At 46.1% G+C, this 18923-nt stretch overlaps 1 pseudogene; it reads left to right on the top strand.

Annotated features, from left to right (window-relative positions):
- Positions 1–6582: 6582 nt before the first annotated feature.
- On the top strand, positions 6583–14086 carry LOC142557161 (uncharacterized; annotated as a pseudogene).
- Positions 14087–18923: the final 4837 nt, after the last annotated feature.

Genomic DNA, 18923 nt, shown 5'->3' with positions numbered 1-18923 from the left:
AGAGACGCCGCAGTGGCAGGCTCTGGATTAACCTCGACCACGTGGGGTTAATGTACACGTGCACTCTAAATAATCACGCGCATCTGAGATGCGGCTATCTCATTCATTCACACTTATTTCATTATTCACGACGAAGCAGCTCTTGGCCGGCCTATGTCCTGTGCAGGAAAGGAAGCGTGTTTATTTTGAGTTACAGGAAAACATGGTTCGCTAATATCAATATCAATATCAAAATCAAACCAGTATCACAATATCAAACAATACAAACTCAAACCAGAAACAATATCAAACCAGAAATGCAGATCCTCGACCTATTGCGAACTACAGCAACGGAATGTTGGGTTTCCTGGTTAAGCTTGATCCGCCCCGTTGCTTAGTGGCTATATAGTTCTGCCGCTATCGCGCATTCTGGCCCCATTCCGATGGCGGCGTAATGGGAAAATGCAGGTGCACGTGATACAACCCCGTGGGGTCGAAATTGACCCGGAGCGTCTCTCATAGCCAGTGAGTTATACTTTGGGAGGTTAAACCCTTCTAATATAACTGAATTCTTTACGATCAAGGCGTTCATTTTATTTTTTCGTATTTTGCTTATTTCTTTTGTTTACTTTTTTCTTCTTCCTTTTCTGCAGATGGCGACCGCATGGCATTTGCAAAAAATTTTCCACGCCAGTGGAAGTGCTAGCACACTCTGTTAGAAAAGGTCACTATTCGACTGAATAAATTTTAGGCAACTTGCCCTCGAAAAATTGTCGCGTTTACGAAAGCTTATTCAGACCTCGTAGGAATGACCAACAGCGCCGCAAGCTTTAGTCTTGCCCATCTGACGAAACTATAGATCATAATTTGTGCCACGGTCCACCTTTCAACTGTCAGCGATACACTCTGCAGACTACCCTAAGCCGCTCGGAGGCCGTTCTCAAAAGTAAGGTGACTTGCGACTTGACATACACTGGATGGCACAGCGCGCAACCTTTCACGTGTTGCGCGAAACATCACGCTTAGCAAAGTCTATAGCGGCACGCCAGTGAAATGACATCATTAGGCTTCGTGCCAGTTGGAACACCTCAATAGCCTTCTATAATCTTGCCCGTACGACACGTCAGTTGGGATCAGGAGCGCCATATGCAGATGTCATCGGCATAGCAGGAGGTTTTAACCGACCTGGGAATACACTTTTCGAGGCAAATGAGACTGGTGCTAAACAGACATTTGGAAGTAGTTTTACTACGTTGCGAGCAAATATGTAAAACATAAACAGAGAGGTGTCATTCAATCTTTTTTTCTTCTTACTGCTCGTACGTCCTTCTGTAAAGAACGTGCCGGCACGCGTTTGGCCGGGACAGCAGGGTCATAAAACCATGCCATCTGTCCCGCCTCTTGATCCTTGACCTAGACGCACTTTTGAACGAGAGCAATGCATGTATTCAAGTTACCAACTATACACAGCGGTTACTGTGTCTACGAGCATAGCGCTTATCTCCAAATGCGTTCCAAAAATAGTGACTGACTTATCGGCGCGCAAATATATGGGTTTTCTTAAGTATACATATAAGAGGCGCATACGTTTGATCGCATGCATCAAAGAAGTTGCACATTTAGTTCGCTTCTTTGACGAGTATATGGTATCCGTCGCCGGATTCCGGGCAAGGCGACAGCGTCTCCCTGTGGACCCTGTGCTAGTCTGTCGATTGAATAAGGGGCTACCGAAGCTCAGACTGCATCGCGCAACTTGACGCTTCATTTTTAGATAATTCTGATTGAATTCGAGTGATTTCACGTCATTTGCGGCACGTGCACAGAGCGGTTGCCCGCCGCTACTATGGCCGATCGTGTAGAACGACTCGCGACCCGCACAGCCGTGCCCGTACCTCAGAGGAACCCACGGCCGCAATCTGTAACGAACCATTTTGCTTTCCTTTATTTTAGTTATTATTTATTTAGTTTTAAAAATAGCACCAACAAGCAGAAGAATGCTATCATTTATACCGATTCGTTCAGTGCACTCTGAGCTCTAAACTTAAGCTCCACGTCTATACCCCTGCTTGGCGATATCTTAAATGTGGTCTTTGATAACAAATACGGAAGAACCATACAATTCTTCTGGGTCCCAAGCCCTGTTGGGATACCAGGGAATGAAGCAGCAGATAGATTCGCATCCATGGCAGCGCACAAAAGCATAACTCACTTAACACTTCCATACAAAGACAGTATCCAAGTGTTTCGTAAAGCCCTAACATCAAAATGGCAACAAGAATGGAACTCGTGCATAAATAACACGTTACATGTGACTAAACCCCCGCTTGACGAGTGGAAATCGCACAGCCATCAAGAACAGTACTATGAGGTGACCTTATGTCGCCTTGGAATTTGACACACGCATCTAACACGCAATTTTCCACTTGGAAAAGAAAACCCACCAATTTGTGAGAAATGCCATGAATCGCTTACAGTCATGTCCACATACTGAAACACAGAGGTGAAAACATTTAAACAATTCCTATTACTTTCATATACCTTTACACCCTGCCTTAAAGGGACCCTGAAACGATTTTGACGATTTTGTACAAACGTAGTGAGTCGTTAGAGTAGGTCCTTCTGATCATTAATTGACGCATATAAGTGCTCTGCGTCAAGCGTGTAATTTATTGTAAGGTTTTAAAAATGTACATCGCTGCCGATCGCAGCCCACTGCTCGGCCGATCTTTCAGCCACCCCTGACCATATGACGTAAACCGCCCAATAGACGTCAGAAGGAGAGCTATCCGATTGGCTGCCCAGGGCGCGTCATCGATAATTTTCCACCTTTATGGTGAACAAATGATGTTCGTAATAGTTGGAGTGTTAGGTAATTTGTTTCTGTAAATAGAAAGTAACAGAAAGAGAATGCACAAGAACCATTTCTCCCTGCACTTAAGCACTTCCGGCACACAGAAAGCGTCGTCCGCTTGTGTTACAACGTGCTCCGTCATGACGAGAGCTCCGCGGTCAGTGTCGGTCTGTCTTTTCGTGAGCACCATGAATTGCCTTTGTTACGTCTGGGCTGCAAGCGTAGGGACTGGCAATATGTCAAGCTGCGACATCGTGTCCCTCTGCAAGGCAGCAGACGAGCGGAGTGACTGCAGTGCATCTGACTGTCGCTATCCGATCGGCGCCAGGATTTGCGGGTTTACGGCCGTTCCTTTACATCGGAGGATTACTACCACAATAGCGTTTCGCGAGTCTGGTATTCGGGTAAACGCAAGCGAGGGGACAGGGCCTGGCCGCTTGACCGTGCCGTTTCACGGGATGAGCAGAAGCGCAAACGTGAATGATCTGCACGGTGCAGCCACGTGGTGGCACAGAGCTCAACCAAACACAGTAGCAGTAACGAAGTGTATTCTTCTTTGCTGCTGGTGTAAAATTTTCGCAGGAGCGTAATCGTTAACATGCTGTTATTGTAAATGTTTAAAATTTCTTACACATGGTTAGCGCAATATTAGCTCCTTCTTTGGCTGGTTAAGCTCTCCACAAACAGGTGGATGGATCGTGCAGACCGATCAGGCCGCTCCCGTACGTCTACGCTAAAGTTCCTTCATCAGCTTGAGTTTATGTCTCCAGCCATCCGTCGAAATGCCCAGCTCGCCTGTGGTTACTGGAATACCAGACACGTTCGGCGCTGCGACAGAATGCTCGCAACTCACGCTGCTTCGATAGCTCTCGCTTGGGGTCGACTGCCAAGCAGCTGCCGGAGAGGTTAGAGAGGCTTCGCGCGCTCGCTCCTAGAGAACCAGAAGTAGACGACACGACGCGCCATCATGACGCAGAGCCAGTGAAGGCGGAGCTTAGCCCCGATCACTCGGCGAACGAGTTGAGGCGAAAATGCATGGCTATGGAGGGAGGTAACTTGTAATCGTCCGTAGCTCTCTTATTATGAGACGCTTCGCACAAATTGTGGTGCGAATGAATAACTTTAACTGTACCCTACGCGTCTGCAAAATCTGTCCGGACCGTTTCAGGGGCCCTTTAATATTGGCAAATGAGCCGATAGTGACATTCACTGACTTGTTCTAGTTTTTAGGTGAACTGGTTATTTATATCGGCTTTAAAGTAATGCAGCGTTTGCTGCCTTAACATTGGATTTTATACTGTCCTGTGACTGGAGCAGCATGGCCTTAGTCACTTTTGCGCCATTAAACTCGAATTAGCTAACTAACCCTTTTAATTATGCAAAAAGGTAAGGCGTGCGGACAGGACACAAGAGAAGTGGACAACACGAACGCCACTTCTCTTGTGTCCTGTCTGCACGCCTCACCTTTTTGCATAATGAATCCTTACCAACTAACTCAGCTCTCTGTCGTTCTATTTTAATCCTACATAATCGGCTCGGACGGGGCCAGGTCGCTGTTATCGCCGAGATCGACCACTTGGCGCGACGTATGATAAGAGTGAAAAATGAAATGGACTGTTAAAAAATAGGGCCCGAGGCGTCAGAGGTCTGCGTACGGCAGTCCTCTTTCTCTCGCCAGACCTATAAGCAAAAACGAAAAATTACAGCTCAGAACAAAGACCGATATTCGCGAAACGTCTGTAATGTAACTTCCGTAAGACCATTCCTCCATTTTCTGGCGTTCTGGCGCCCGCCAATCACGATAACGATTAGCGATCAACGCGATTACGATACCGTTGGTGCGCAATGGCGAATGGCGGACACTTCCGTCAAACTGTTCTGTATACGAGCCTAGATCGTAACCAGGCGCCAAGTTTCCCTCCATCGTTAATCGATAAAACAGTCAGTATTATTTAACGCTTTCGCTACAAATATCAGCAGCTTAGAGAACGCATAGCATCAAGAAAGGTATTTAAATTAATAAACAATAAATAAATAAGTAATACAAACAATGAGTTCGATGCACAATCCTTGCAACAGGCAATACGTTAATCAGGCAAATTGCAACGTACTTCAAAAGCCTAAAAACGCAATACTGATTGAAGCTGAATTGCTTCTGGTTGATGTTTTACCTTGAATTTATATATTCTTGTGACCACTGACTCGCTAAGAAACTTAAAGGACAAGCTACCGTTTGGAAGTGCATTCAAATTCATTTTTAATAAACTTTTTTTTTTCAAAATTATTCTCTTCATCAAAAGCAAGAAAATAATGCCTGCATAGTGTCAATATTTCATTGCAGTTCGTTACAATAATACTCCAATGCGTGAGAAATCATTAAGTACATTGTTATCGCAAAACAAAATCATCATATGATACGGTGGTCTCGTGCACAGACGGGTCTAGCGTGGGCCTGGTCTCTAAGCCTTGAGTAGTCTTGCCCGTTATGTGCTTCGCTTGTTCCCTCCTCATCGTCCCCAAACTTGTGCCTCTTATCCTCTTCCGCTTCCCCCACTGCACAACAGTGGGCTAGAGAAATTAACCTCAGGCCGATGTCCCGGCCCTACTTAACATAAAACTGTTAAACTTGCTCGCCTCTATCAGGTGGCTCTGTGTTGGTGAGTGCATGCAATCCGCAATGCGAAACTTTCAGGTTCTCCTGTTCAACACTTCAAACTTCGTACACTAAAAAAAATAAATAGCGGCAAAGAGGGACGGTAAAAGGAAAAAATAGCAGCAACGCCGATAGCGATCAGTATATGCCTCATAAAAGTAGACTGCGAACGTGTTGAGATCAGTTGCGCATTTTACAGAACCGATTGGTCATCGCGAAGTTACGTTGGCATGCACCTAATCCTTCGACACGGATGTTTTCGCAAAAGTTGTGCGAAAACCAGAGAAAGTCTAGGAAGATGACAGATGGAAAAAGAAATGCGGGAAACCGATTTCAGAAGAAATCAGGTTACGTTGCAAGAATAGCGTACGTAGAACGGTACAGTATGGTATTCTTGCAAGCGACGCAGAGCAAAAACTTTTCGGCCGCGCTACCGCGAAGCTGAAATTAGGAAAAAAAGTGCGCCGACGTCTGTCGCATAATTCAGAAGCGTGTACCGACCTTTTACCGGCGACTGGTCGCGTGGTCGCGCTGCCGGTGGTAATCCGAGCACCACCAGAGCCACGAGGAGCGACGAAGGCAAGCAGGCGGCCCTGCCACCGGTCGCCCAGCATGCATGCCGTGCCATGCGACGCGGGACGCACATCGGAGCCGCCGGCCGCGCTTCTGCTGGCATGAGCGTGGGGCCCGCGGTACGAACACTTTAGCCAAGGGCCCGGCTCTGAGAAACACGCGGAGCTGATCACGTGCGATCGATGTGCTCGCGACCCGGGCCACCGCGCTCGTTCTGAGCCCGAGACGGGAGCTCCGGCTCGGCTGCCTGTTGAAGTCCGACAGGGCGCCGCGTGCTACCAGGTTCTGTGGCGCCGTCTCTCGGCGCTTTTGCCAAAAGCGCTCGGGCACTGTGCTCGCCAGACAGGTTTCTTATAGTTCGCGCTCGAAGTGTACGTGTTTCAAAAGTTTGGTTACGCAGTACTTTCTTTTCACACGTATAACCGCAGTCCGTGCGGATTGTCTTCTTTGGCTACCAGTCAGCCGGACGTACTTAAGAGCGACGCTTTCATCGGGCCACTTCAGAGGGCTGGACGGAGCGGCAGCCATGCGGCCGCTGCAAAATCCGTTCTTGTTTGTTGTACAGGTTGGTAAACACCCATCGTTGCACGCCAAGCGATCCAGTAATATCTGTCTGCTGCTCTTCCCAGGCCCACTGGTGATTCTTTGTGATTTTTTTTGAGTGTATATATGTTGTTAAATTGCTTATGTTAGCTGGGGATGTGGAACAGAACCCTGGTCCTGAAAAGGAGATTCTAGACGCCATTGCCGCCTTGTCGGCTAAAAGTGACGCACGCCATACCGAGGTAATAGGGATGCTATCAGAGGTCCGAGCTAATCAGCAAAAACTTGAGGAAGAAGTTTCCAACTTAGCCAGTAGGCTCGCAACAGTTGAATCCCTGGAATATGAAGCAAATCAGAATGGTGTTGATCTACCGAGAGTAGTCGATGAAGCTGTGCGAGACGAAACTACAGCAATAACTTCTCGGTTGGACGAGCTGGAAGACCGTTCTCGCCGTGACAACCTTATATTCTACGGGATTCCTGACGTCCCAGCTGAGAACTGGTCCGAATCTGAAACTAAAATTCGAAACTGCCTTACCAGTTTACTACAGATAACTTTAATAGACGAAGCCATTTCCCGCGCCCACAGGCTGGGTTCCTACGCAGTAAATAAACAACGGCCCATAATCGTAAAATTCTCGTCCTCAAAGCTTAAGCGAAAGGTTTTCACTGAGCGAAAAAAAATTCTAAGGTTCTGGCATTTCTGTTAGCGAAGACTTCTGCCGCACCACAAGCTTGTCACATAAAAAATTGATTGAATTCGGAAAGGCTAGCGGACAGAAATATGTGCTACGCCTTAACCGTCTACAAATCGACAAAAAAGCTTCCGTTTACTGTCCGGTAACTGACCGAGTCTGCGAAATCCACACAGACGAGCTTCGTTCAACAAATTCTGTCCCAAATGCACCTTCTGATGGCCCTATCAATTCAAAAACATATCGAAGTCATGGTCCGGTGGCAAAAAATATTTCTCTTTTTTATTCAAATATTCACAGTGTATGCAACAAGCGGGATGCTTTATCTTTTGTCGTCGACACGTGCAATGCCGATATTGTTATCGTGACAGAGACATGGTTTTCTAGCGAAATTGAAGACCGTGAAACTTTGGAATGCGAGGGTGTTTACCGTTTCTATCGACATGACCGTGATGTGCGGTGTGTTGGCGGTGTACTTATCGGCGTTGGGCATTCGATTACCACTGCTGCAATTGAGCTTGCGTCGTGTAAAGATTCTATCATTTGCGTCGTGTACAGGCCCCCTTCCTCACCTAAAATATTTTGTTCACACGTTTACGATGCCTTAAATAGTCTAATTTTACGGTTCCCTTCCACGCCACTAATACTCCTCGGGAACTTTAACTTTCCTGGCATTAACTGGCATACTGATCCCCCTTCAACTCAAGAGAGCTGTTCTGAATATTCCGAATTCATCAGCCTTTGCCCCGATTTTAACCTGCACCAGCTTGTTTTGAAGCCTACTCGATGTTCTGCACACTCGGCTAATATCCTAGATTTAATCCTCACTACATCCCCGGAATTTGTTTCGCCTCTAACTTACTTACCGGGTATTAGCGACCATTGTATAATCCAGTGTAATTTGCAGTTACCCACCCATCTGTTACCTCGTCGAAAGTTATACGTGATTACAGAAATGCTGATTTTGCCGCAATTAATAACGAACTAGAAACTTTCATCATTGACTACATTCCAAGTTTCAACTCTCGATCGGTTGGAAAAAACTGGTCGATATTCACAGAAAAAGCCAACTCTTTAATTAACCGGTACATCCCGCAAAAACGTATTTATTCTAGTTCTCGCGCACCTTGGTTCAACTCGCGTCTGAAACGTTTACCGAACAAAAAGAAAAGGCTTTTCCGACGAGCAAAATTAACTGGCAATCAAGAGCGTTGGAATGCTTACACAATAGCACTGAGCGACTACAAGAATGCTGTAGCAGAGTCTAAAACAACATTTTATGAGCACACGTTGCCTTCTTTCTTGAAAGACAACCCACAGAAATGCGGTCAACGGTAAGAAATCTAGTGCCATTGAACTGTGTAATCTTAACAACGAACCTGTCGATCGCAGCGTCTGTTGTGAGGTGTTGAATGACGCGTTCATCTCTATTTTCGGATTCTGTGCTGTGCGCAAGTACTGTTTTTTTCTGATGTGCACTATTTTCTAATGCTTCCTATTACCATTGATCTTGATGGTGTTGTAAGGTTGATACAGACATCAAAAGTTTCTGCATGCAGTGGAGTAGGTGGTATCAACACGAAATTTCTTAAGGGAACTATTACTTATTCATCTATAATTCTGAGCGAAATCTTTGCTCAATCACTTCAAACCACCATTCTCCCGAACGATTGGAAGGCAGGGATGGTGATTCCCGTACATAAGTCTGGCAGTCGGTACTCCCCACTTAATTACAGACCTATATCCCTAACCAGCGTTCCCTGCAAATTAATGGAGCACATTATTTACTCACGCCTGGTTTCATTTCTCGAGTCAAACTTATTTTGCACCCCCTACCAACACGGATTTAGAAAACACTATTTTGAAAACACAGCTTTCGTCATTCACCAATGCTTTATTCCGGGCGATGGATGCTAGCGTTATTACTGACTGCATTTTTTTAGACTTCGCCAAAGCCTTCGATACTGTTTCACACGCATTACGTTTAACTAAATTAGGTAACCTCAACTTTGATCCTAACTTGTGTGCTTGGATCAAGTTTTTTTTGTCTAACCGTTCCCAATATGTTTAGGCTAACGAATGCTTCTCTTCCACTGGTCGAGTAACCTCCGGTGTACCGCAACGGTCGGTTCTAGGACCATTATTATTTTTAATTTATAATAATGACCTCCCAGACCAAATTAAATCATTAATTAAGTTATTCGCCGATGACTGTGTTCTCTATCGTGTCATTTCTGACTCTGGCGACTGCGATACTTTTCAATCAGACATTGGCATAGTAACATCGTGGTGTTCTAGATCCCAAATGAAGCTCAATTCTAATAAATGTAAGGCGATGCGTGTGTCCCGTGCTGTCAGAAATACCACCCTTCCTACGTACAATATTAACAACATACCTGTAGAAAATGTTTCATCACACAAATATCTTGGTATCTACATTACACACAATCTTACATGGAACATTCATATAAATTACATTTACGGTAACGCTAATCGCATGCTTGGGTTTTTATGGCGTTATTTTTCATCGGCAACTGCAGCTGTCAACTTACTTCTGTACAAATCCTTAGTGAGGCCTAAACTTCAATATGCATGCTCCATTTTCGACCCTTCTACTCTAAAGCTAAAAAATACCATTGAATCCATTCAAAACAGAGCTGCTCGTTTTATTCTTTTGAATTATTCTCGTCATGCAAGTGTCTCGTCAATGAAACTAACCCTTGACTTGCCTAACCTAGACTTACGTCGTAAATACTTTCGCCTATGCCTTTTTCACATGATTTATTGCACTAACGAAACACTTAAGGATGAACTAATCTCCCCGCCGTCATACATATCGTCACGCACGGATCATCGTTTTAAGGTTGAAGTTCCAACTTGTCGCACCAACGTTTATTTTGATTCCATTTTACCAAGAACGACGAATGACTGTAACCGCCTCCCTGCCTCCATCACTGCCATTTCTGACGCCACAAACTTCCAAGAATTTTGTTAACGAATTTGTTTGTAATAATCACCACTCCTCTCTGTAATGCCCCGGGCCTTGAGAGTATGACAATAAATAAATAAATAAATAAATAAATAAATAAATAAATAAATAAATAAATAAATAAATAAATATGCCCTCTTTGGATCACTGGGGCTTTGAATTATCACAATCCGAAAAAGGCACCTTGCTAGAGGACTGATATCGCCTACTGGCCCGGATGAACTCCGGACGTTGGCTCACGGTGCTCCATCTTGAGTTTCTCCTCTCCTATATCATGGTCTCTGGCTTGGATTCCCTGATGTAGTATGTGTGAGACCAACCTAGGCCCGGAAACTAGTACAGGAATTTTAAATCAACATGTTTTTTACCACCACAAAGCCGGAATGTTCACCTTGGGGCGATGTAGTGTATTGAAATATGCAGAGAAGGAAGGTGACCGCTATGGGTGGCTTTTTTAGACATTACCAGAGCGTATGACAAAGCGAACCGCAACATTTTGTGGGATATTCTGGAAGGGGAAGGCTTAGGCAACGACTTTATGCAGCTTTTGAGGGAGATTTACCCCGAAAATAGCGTTTGCGTTGAATAGTAAGGGATCGGGAGTGAGGCGAGAGTTGATATCACCAAGAGAGAGACACCGGTGCCTTTTATCCCCGCTGCTATTAATGATGTACACGGTAAGGATCAATATATATATGTACACAGAGGTAAGGAATCAATATCGGGTTTAATCTCTCATGTAAACAAGCGGGCACAATAGCAGAGCAACAGGTTCAAGGTTTGTTTTATGTGGGCGACATTCTGCTGCTTCCTAACCGGCCAAGTTATATGCAACTTCTGGGTAATATTTGTGGACAGGAAGGTGAGAATCTAGGATTTAAATGTAGCGTTAAGACATCAGGTTTTATGGTATTCAATGAAAACAGTGAACAGACAGTGTCAATACTAGGCCAGGAAATACCTCGGACAAGTTAATACAAATACCCTGGTGTATGGATAGACGAAGGCAATGAATATATTTAAATAATAGCAATATAGCAAAGGAGAAGACAAACGCGGCAATAATGAAGCACAGATCCCTGTGGGGATACAATAGTTACGAAGTGCTCCGAGGTATTTATTTACTTTATTTTATTTAGAACATACTAGCAATCTCACCAGGGATTATTGCAGGAAGGGCACAAAGTGAAACATTAAACATGATACAGTCGTAGTAAAATTGTAAAAAAAATACGAGCTACAAATACGTAATCTGAATAACAAACATATTAAGTAGCAACATCAAAGTGGGAAATATGAAGGGTAAAATATGTTAAATATGTCGAAAAGTGTAATGGTTCCAGGACTTATATTTGGAAATGCTGTTGTTTGCTTAAAGTCAAGGGTCCAATCAGGACTCTACGGCAACCGAACGTCAGCGGTATGCCTCGCATTGGGCGCCTGTTATCGCTGTTGTTGTTGCATAATCATGCCGCATTATAAACTACTTTTAAAGTCAACCGCAAAGTTGCACAATACTTTCCATTTCGATCCGAAGTTCATCTTGAAGCTGACTGCTAAGTGCAAGAACAAACATTCGTTCGCCATACCTCGGCAAAGAGAAGCGCCGACGGGTGCGCGAAGACCGTGGCGAAGCCTCTACCGTGGGTATGTACCAAACTTTTTGAAGAAATCGGCAGTTTCGCGCTTTACGCGTTCTTGAGTGCTCAAGAGGCGCTCCGCCCTGGGCGGAGCGTCGAACGTGGCCACTCACGAACGCGAAAAGCGCCAAAAGATATTAGCATCGGGAAGAGGCATCGCTACAAATCGCGACCTAGTAGCAGAACATGAAGATATGTAGAGAACGAATGACTGGCAAAGTCTGCCACCACTAAAACGCCATCGTGTTAGGCGTTGCAAGTGAGCGACGCTCACGAGCCAAGTTGAAGTAATTGTAAACGCTCGATCAGCGAGAAAGGTGGCAACGGAAATTCCGACGCCTCTGCGCTGTATACTGGCCACTAAGGTTGGACAATGCCCCTCGCGAACGATAACCTGACTGAATCACGACACGCCTGGCCGGACGCAGCGCAGAGCCTGTGTAGTAAGGGGGACAACCAGCGCGAAGTTATAAGAGGCTGATGGGCTTCGAACGAAGCTTATCAGCAACGATATGTCGGGAGGAAAGTAAAGAAACGAGTACGCCGCTGTATCACGAGCTATGTGGCACATTCGCAGTAGGTTGGCTCCAGGCGAAGAAATTTTGGCCGATCAGTAATTTATTGAAGAAATTTATATGGGTTGACATCTGTCTGAAAGTCAGCTTTCCAGTTGATCTAGCAGGTCAACATTTGAGGGCTCCATTTTGCGGCGACACACCGCAAAGTTGCTACATCTAGAGACAAAGTCACTGAAACAGCAACGCTTCCTGGGCCGTACCCACTAAGTTAAATCTGAATAAATTGTGGGGTTTTACGTGCAAAAACCACAATGTCATTATGAGGCACGCCAAAGAGGGGGACTCTTATTTTACTACTCGTGGTTCTTTAACGGGCAACTAAATGTAAGTACACGAACGCTTTTGTATTTCTCCCCCATCAATATGCAACCGCCGCGGCCGGGATCGATCCTGCAATCTCGAACTCAGCAGTGCAACGTCATAACCTGGAGCGGAACACTTCATATAGCCCAAGAGGTATTCATGTGTTGGAAACTTGGTCCAGGTAATGGAACGCGTAAGGGCCACTCCAGCCTGATGTCTCCGTATAGAAAGATCCTCCACTTGAGAGAGATTACGGGAAAGGGAGAAGACACGCGGATGGATTAAGGAGCGTGTTTTTACACTAAGAGGATATTGAGGAGGAATGGGAAGAACTGCGTTTACCGCACTAATCAGGATATTAGCGGCTTTAATTCCACCATGCGTGGGCTTCAGTACAATTAGTAAGAAGACTTGCTTGTAATTTCGAGCCGCTTTAATTTGCGGAAGCGTTGGGCTCACGACGGCGTCTTGGCCTTCCCGGATGTCGGCAGCCGCGTTTGTGTAGGTGACGCTGTATCATATAGGGACAGACTGTATATCCTTTCGTTGTAGAGGGTTGGTCACGTCGCTGAAGCTTCGTTGTTTTATTAGGGATAATAGAAGTGTTGCATCCTGGCGTGAGATAATCCAACGTGGTAACCTCAGGAGGATCTCCATAGAACCGGAAACAAAGATCTGCCACTATATAACAGAATGTGCCATCTCTTCCGTTGGCTTACTTGTTCACGCCTATTCCCGTAATATGGTAGTTACTAAATTTAACGCCTCCCAATTCTCTAGTTCTCCGCCTTCTTACGGGACACGCGCGCCTTAATCTGTGGGTGTTTCCTTCTTCGCAGCTTTACCCTTTCAAAGACGTGCAATGTAGCGAAACTAGCAAACAGACACCGAGGAAGCTATTTGCCCTACATGGAACGCTGTCGTGATGACACACCAACAAAACCACATCACATCCTTGATCATTACCATTTCGTCACATCGGCTTGATGACCAACATCTTAACAAACAAGAACGCATCTAAAGTGCTTAAGAGAGACAGAAAACTCCAATTTAAACCTCATGAACCAAGAATTTTATAAGATGTTAAATTATTTGCATGATGCTGCGATGCACGCTTTTGTTTGATTTTGAATTAGTGTCCTTTCTCTCCGTGTTCCCTGCGGCCAAATCCCAGAAGAACAACGCAGGATGGAGCAGGAATAAAAGTGCGATTGGTGCGTGCTCATTGCAAAATCTCGGTAAGCCCCACGTGCATTTGAAACGTTTGCAGGCGGGTGTGTGAGAAAGGAACAATACATGGACACACGGGCCTGATCAATGTCATAAAACTGACATGTTTAATTCGGCAACTGAAGAGGCATTCATGGGGTTGTTGTTCCAGGTTTCCGATGTCAAATTCAGTAACGATGCACTCATCGCTAAAGAAGCATTATGGACGGCTTCGAGTAGGATGTTCTTGGTGCCACAGAAGCCCAGGAAGTCGTCGGCACTGACATCCCACACAAGGATGCCGGCGAGTCCTTTTTCCATGAATTTTGCAGTTTGCATTGCCAAGGACTGCGCGTCTTCGTATATGAACCAAGAACGACCGCGATGCAAGAGAGTGATGTCCCCGTCGTTGTGGCGCTTCCAGCCTCGCTTGGCGCACAGCTCGTGGTACGCGAACGTCTGTTCGTTGCTTGGCACAGACCCAGTGTAACTATCCCTGTGGTTTAGCGTGTACGGAATGCCTTCGAAGCGGATGGCCCCAATCAGCTTCGAAGGAGGAAAGCTGCTTGCAAGTACATTTTCCAGCGCTCGGCTGCGCCCGAGCCATTGTGGTGGCAGCACGACCATATCCACCAGCTGCGCAAGCCTTTTGCCTGCGTTAGGCCTGCGTAACAGAGAAGACTCGGGTGGCAACACGAGCAGGAACTCCCTGTGGCGAAAGAGAGTGGCCAGTTTCTTGAGCAAGCGCACGGCAGAATTGCGTAAATGGCCGTCCGACACTGGAAAAAGGCCGGTCACCATCAGTCCATCCAGGCGGTTCACGAGAGTCCAGCGAAGTAAGTTGCGCGCAAAGGCCGTGCTTCTCTCTTGGCTCAATGCAACCCGATGCAGGAGCCCGCTGGCGTCTTGAAAACTTCCCAATCCTGCCAGGAGCCTTAGGTGCGGCTTGGACTTAACGAGGGGAGTCAGGTCGGCAAGGTGAAATGGCGGGTTGGCCGAAGTCAGGCTGTCGTAGTTCTGCATGTCACTGAAGAAATCGGGTAGGCCTACAAGCGGAAGCACAATGTGCGAGCACAGGTGAACAGGGATATATCTTTGGGCGTAGGTCCAAGGCGGAGGCCTCGAAAAGCTGTGCGGGTCCAGCTGGCAAATCAGGAGTGGTTCGGGGCCTCTGTTGTCCAGCTGGATGTCTTCCTTCTTGGGCACATCCCTGATGAACCGAACCCTGGTCAAATAGGGCATCAGGGCTCCGGGAAGCGCCATGAAGAACACCAGGATCAGGATCATGCACGAGCTGATCGAGTACACGCAGGTGCTCTTGAGGAAGGGGTCCTCTTCAACCCCGGCGCCTCCCTTGGGGTCCGAGGCCTCCTTCTCGGGCATGGCTGCGGCTGCCTCGTCTTTCTCCTCTTCGGTAGCCACCAGCAGCTGCCGTTCACCAAGGTTGGTTGGTTTGCTGCAAGTGTAAGGGCAGAACCCACTACGTTGGAGAGGCCGAGGCACGGACGATAGCATGGGACATAAATGAAACATCATTTTGGGAAAAAAAGAAAGAGAGGGAATATATATGTAATAAATCCATAAAATATAGAACGAACGAACATGATGCCTTTAATTATTCTATTGTGATTTTGAAAAGTAAATGAAGATAAGATGATACTAATAAGGTTACTTATTAATGACGTGAATAAAGTACATAATAAATAATACATAAATAAATACGTAAATAGATTGTATAGCTAGCATGGCAGTCCTTCTGGTCTCAGACCACGGAGTAAGATGCACAGGAGCGCCGACTCCACCGCCGCGCAACGCGTTCTCTCGGGACAAATCGTAAGACACGGAAGCCGGGCGTCTAGTTCACTTTGCTCTCTCCCTCCGCTCCACTTCTCAGCGTACGCCCATGCTTTCTCCTCTCTTTCCGAGCCCTGCCGACTGATGATGATGATGATCTTTGGCATTCCCTGTGAAACGGGGCGGGTGACAAATACTCATCTAACCTATATATATATATGTAGTTGAGTTAATTGCTCGGGTAACTACTCTCCTTGTTAAGCACCTTCCGTTGAGGCACGTGGAAACTATTCTACAGCTTGCTTCCCTGTGTGAATGCGCTATAGTGGCGGATAGCGGCGGCGGCGGCGCGCGTTGACGTTGTCGTCTACTAGAAATTGAGGCCCTCGGCGTCTCGATTTCACAACGATCAAACACAAAATTATAAGAGCACAAATGAAAAAATGAACGCATGCCCCTGACTTTTCTGCACGTATGTAAAACATTTTTTTTTACATTTCCCTAGAGAAAGCAGGCGAAAAGAATACGAGGACACCTAAGCACTTATGAGTTGCGAATGCGAAAACGTTACGGTCCAATTAAACACCGCTGAGCTTTCTCTCGAGTTTCGCGGCGGGGTATGTTACTGCGTTTTGCAATATAATCGGTTCTGGCTTTTTGTTTTCTTTTTTGTGTGGTTTCCGCGTTATCATGTTGGCTGCAGGCCGGCATCACTTGCACGATATTGCTAAGAAGTCAAGGACGCCGCATGCCACCGACGCCCTGCGCGACGAGAGACCGAAGAAGCAGCAACGGCCGCCAAGGCCGCCAAGCACGTGCTAAGCCCAGTGGGGGGGGAGAGAGGAAGATACGGGCCGCGCGCGGCGATGCCCTCTCACCTCACGCAACACCTGGCGCGCTAAAGCGGCAGCAGCTGTTCCGATTCGCCCGCTGTGCCCGTGGTGTCGCAGCCAATGGGAATTTAGGTGCCGTTTCGCTGCTACAGACGCCGGATTTTTCGCTCAATGGGCCATTTGATGCTTTCGCAACAATAAAGTTCCAAGAAAAGGCACAGCAGAAGCACATGTTTTTCGCAACGTCTGCGATGAAGTGATGGTTATATGCTACGTACTTTTTGTGATCAGCGTTTTGTTTACTATTCGTGCAGTATGTTTAATCACACCCGATGAGTAAAAATGTGTTTATACACGTGCTTGAAAAGGCGGAACAACATAACAGTAATTGATTAAATGTTTTATGTCCCTCTATGTATCCGGGTATGGCAAAGAACAGGAGAAGTTTTCTCTCTTCGAAGCACCACCTCATCCGCAGCTGCTGCAGCACTGGTGACAGAAAATTTCTGCACGTAAGCGACCGCTCAAAGCAAAAGACAAAATATGGGCGCGACATTTCGAGTGGCACCTGGTTTTTGATAAGTACTTCAGCGAAAGTAAAGGAAAAATCCTGCAAGAAGAAAGTCTCTTGACCGACTATGTAAAGGAGCCGTTTCTGCGATTTTCGAGGAAGCCTGGCGCAACGCTCTGATGCCGAGTGCCAGTTGCAATCACAAGACGCCGATGCGGGAAGGCAAAAGGACAACAATTTGTCTGCAACTGCGCATACTGTAGGAGCGTTCTCTTATTCAGGCACGTGACGTAATGGGAATTCTCAGCCTTGTCTTCGAGAGGATAATGATTCTCATAATTTGCAGCCTGGAGGCTACAGGGATCAGTTCAGCGAAGAAAATGCTTTGCATACGGCCTGCGACGATAATTTTGCTGAATAAAGCGGTGCAAGCAGCTCCACACGACGGAATGACGACAGCACACATTGCAAACGCAAGCTAAAGTCCATTTCTGCCGGAGCAATTTCTGCGCCTGGAAAGAGCCAAGTTTCCGCCTTCGTGGGACCGCCACAAGATACGGAGAGAACTGGGCAACACAAAAAGCGTCGCGAGAAAAGATTCAAGGGAAGCATTTGTCTACTTGAAAGACGCTCAGATAAAAACAGTAATAATAGGCGCCCTTCCCATAAATGTTTTCGCTGTCTTCTCACATAGCTCGAGACTCCGCAGACTGCAGTCGCATGTCCCCCTTCCCCCATTTTCTAGTTGTTTTTCTCGCATAATCTTCGTGTTTCGTTTATTTTCAGTGGCTTTGTGCCTCTGCCTAGCGTAATTTGATGTAAACTCCCTCAAAATGTAGTAGGTGACCCTAATCTTTGACTTGGGTGTCTCTTAGTAGCACTTGCACCTCGGCGTTGGTGTTCTTAGGTTAACTTAGGCGAACGCAACGACAGAAACTAACTTGAAGACAACTGCTTTCCGTTAATTAGCCGGTGAAATATCATGCCACCTTCTTGTGTGTGACGTCATTAGTGACGTCATTACTTCCGATTTTCACTTCCGGGTTCCCAAGAATTTCGTCAGAGTCGTGCTCACGTCTCTAAAGTCTACGATTCTGTACTTCGGTGTGCGGTAATCAGTGATTTCTAATTAACTTTAATTCTTGCGGACACTTCAGTAACTCAACTTGTAACTAAACTTATCCTCTGATATCATATATATAATGAAACCCATAAATTTTGTAGTGTACAATTTTTTTATTTTTTATGATTTATTTTGAATTTCATTCTCGGTCGTCTCAGTGACTTCTAATTAATTCTAATTATTCCAGACACTTCAGTAACTCAACCATGCTGTAAATAAACTTACGCTCTGGTATTATATCTATAATGAAACCCATGAATTTTGTAGTGTACATTTTTTTTCTATGTTTTTCTGATTTATATTGAGTTTCCTTCCCGGTCGTCTCAGGAGGTGAACCGGAAGTGCGGCGCAAGAAAAAAAGAGTGTCGCTCAATGCTCGTGCCTCTAAAAAGGCCCGGCATGGGTCCTGTAAATCATAATGCAAGTAAATTAATTAAAATGAGATGAAAACGTGTTTCATTTGCTAACGTCTCTCCACGAACTGCAATATTTATGCGCGCTACTGGCGTCAGGGCAAGCGCCGAGCAGACGACACCACGAATGTGCAAGGAGGGGCGGCAGCATGCTCGAACACGGCCTCTCTGCCGTTACTGCGGCAGGGAGACCCGAGCTTGGACCCGAGGTTGACGCAGCCGCGCGCCCACTACAC

Source organism: Dermacentor variabilis, chromosome 1 (assembly GCF_050947875.1).
Source record: "Dermacentor variabilis isolate Ectoservices chromosome 1, ASM5094787v1, whole genome shotgun sequence".
In the NCBI taxonomy this organism is placed as follows: domain Eukaryota; kingdom Metazoa; phylum Arthropoda; class Arachnida; order Ixodida; family Ixodidae; genus Dermacentor; species Dermacentor variabilis.
The sequence above is the reverse complement of the archived record's forward strand: the minus strand, read 5'-3'. Positions and strand labels throughout refer to the sequence as shown.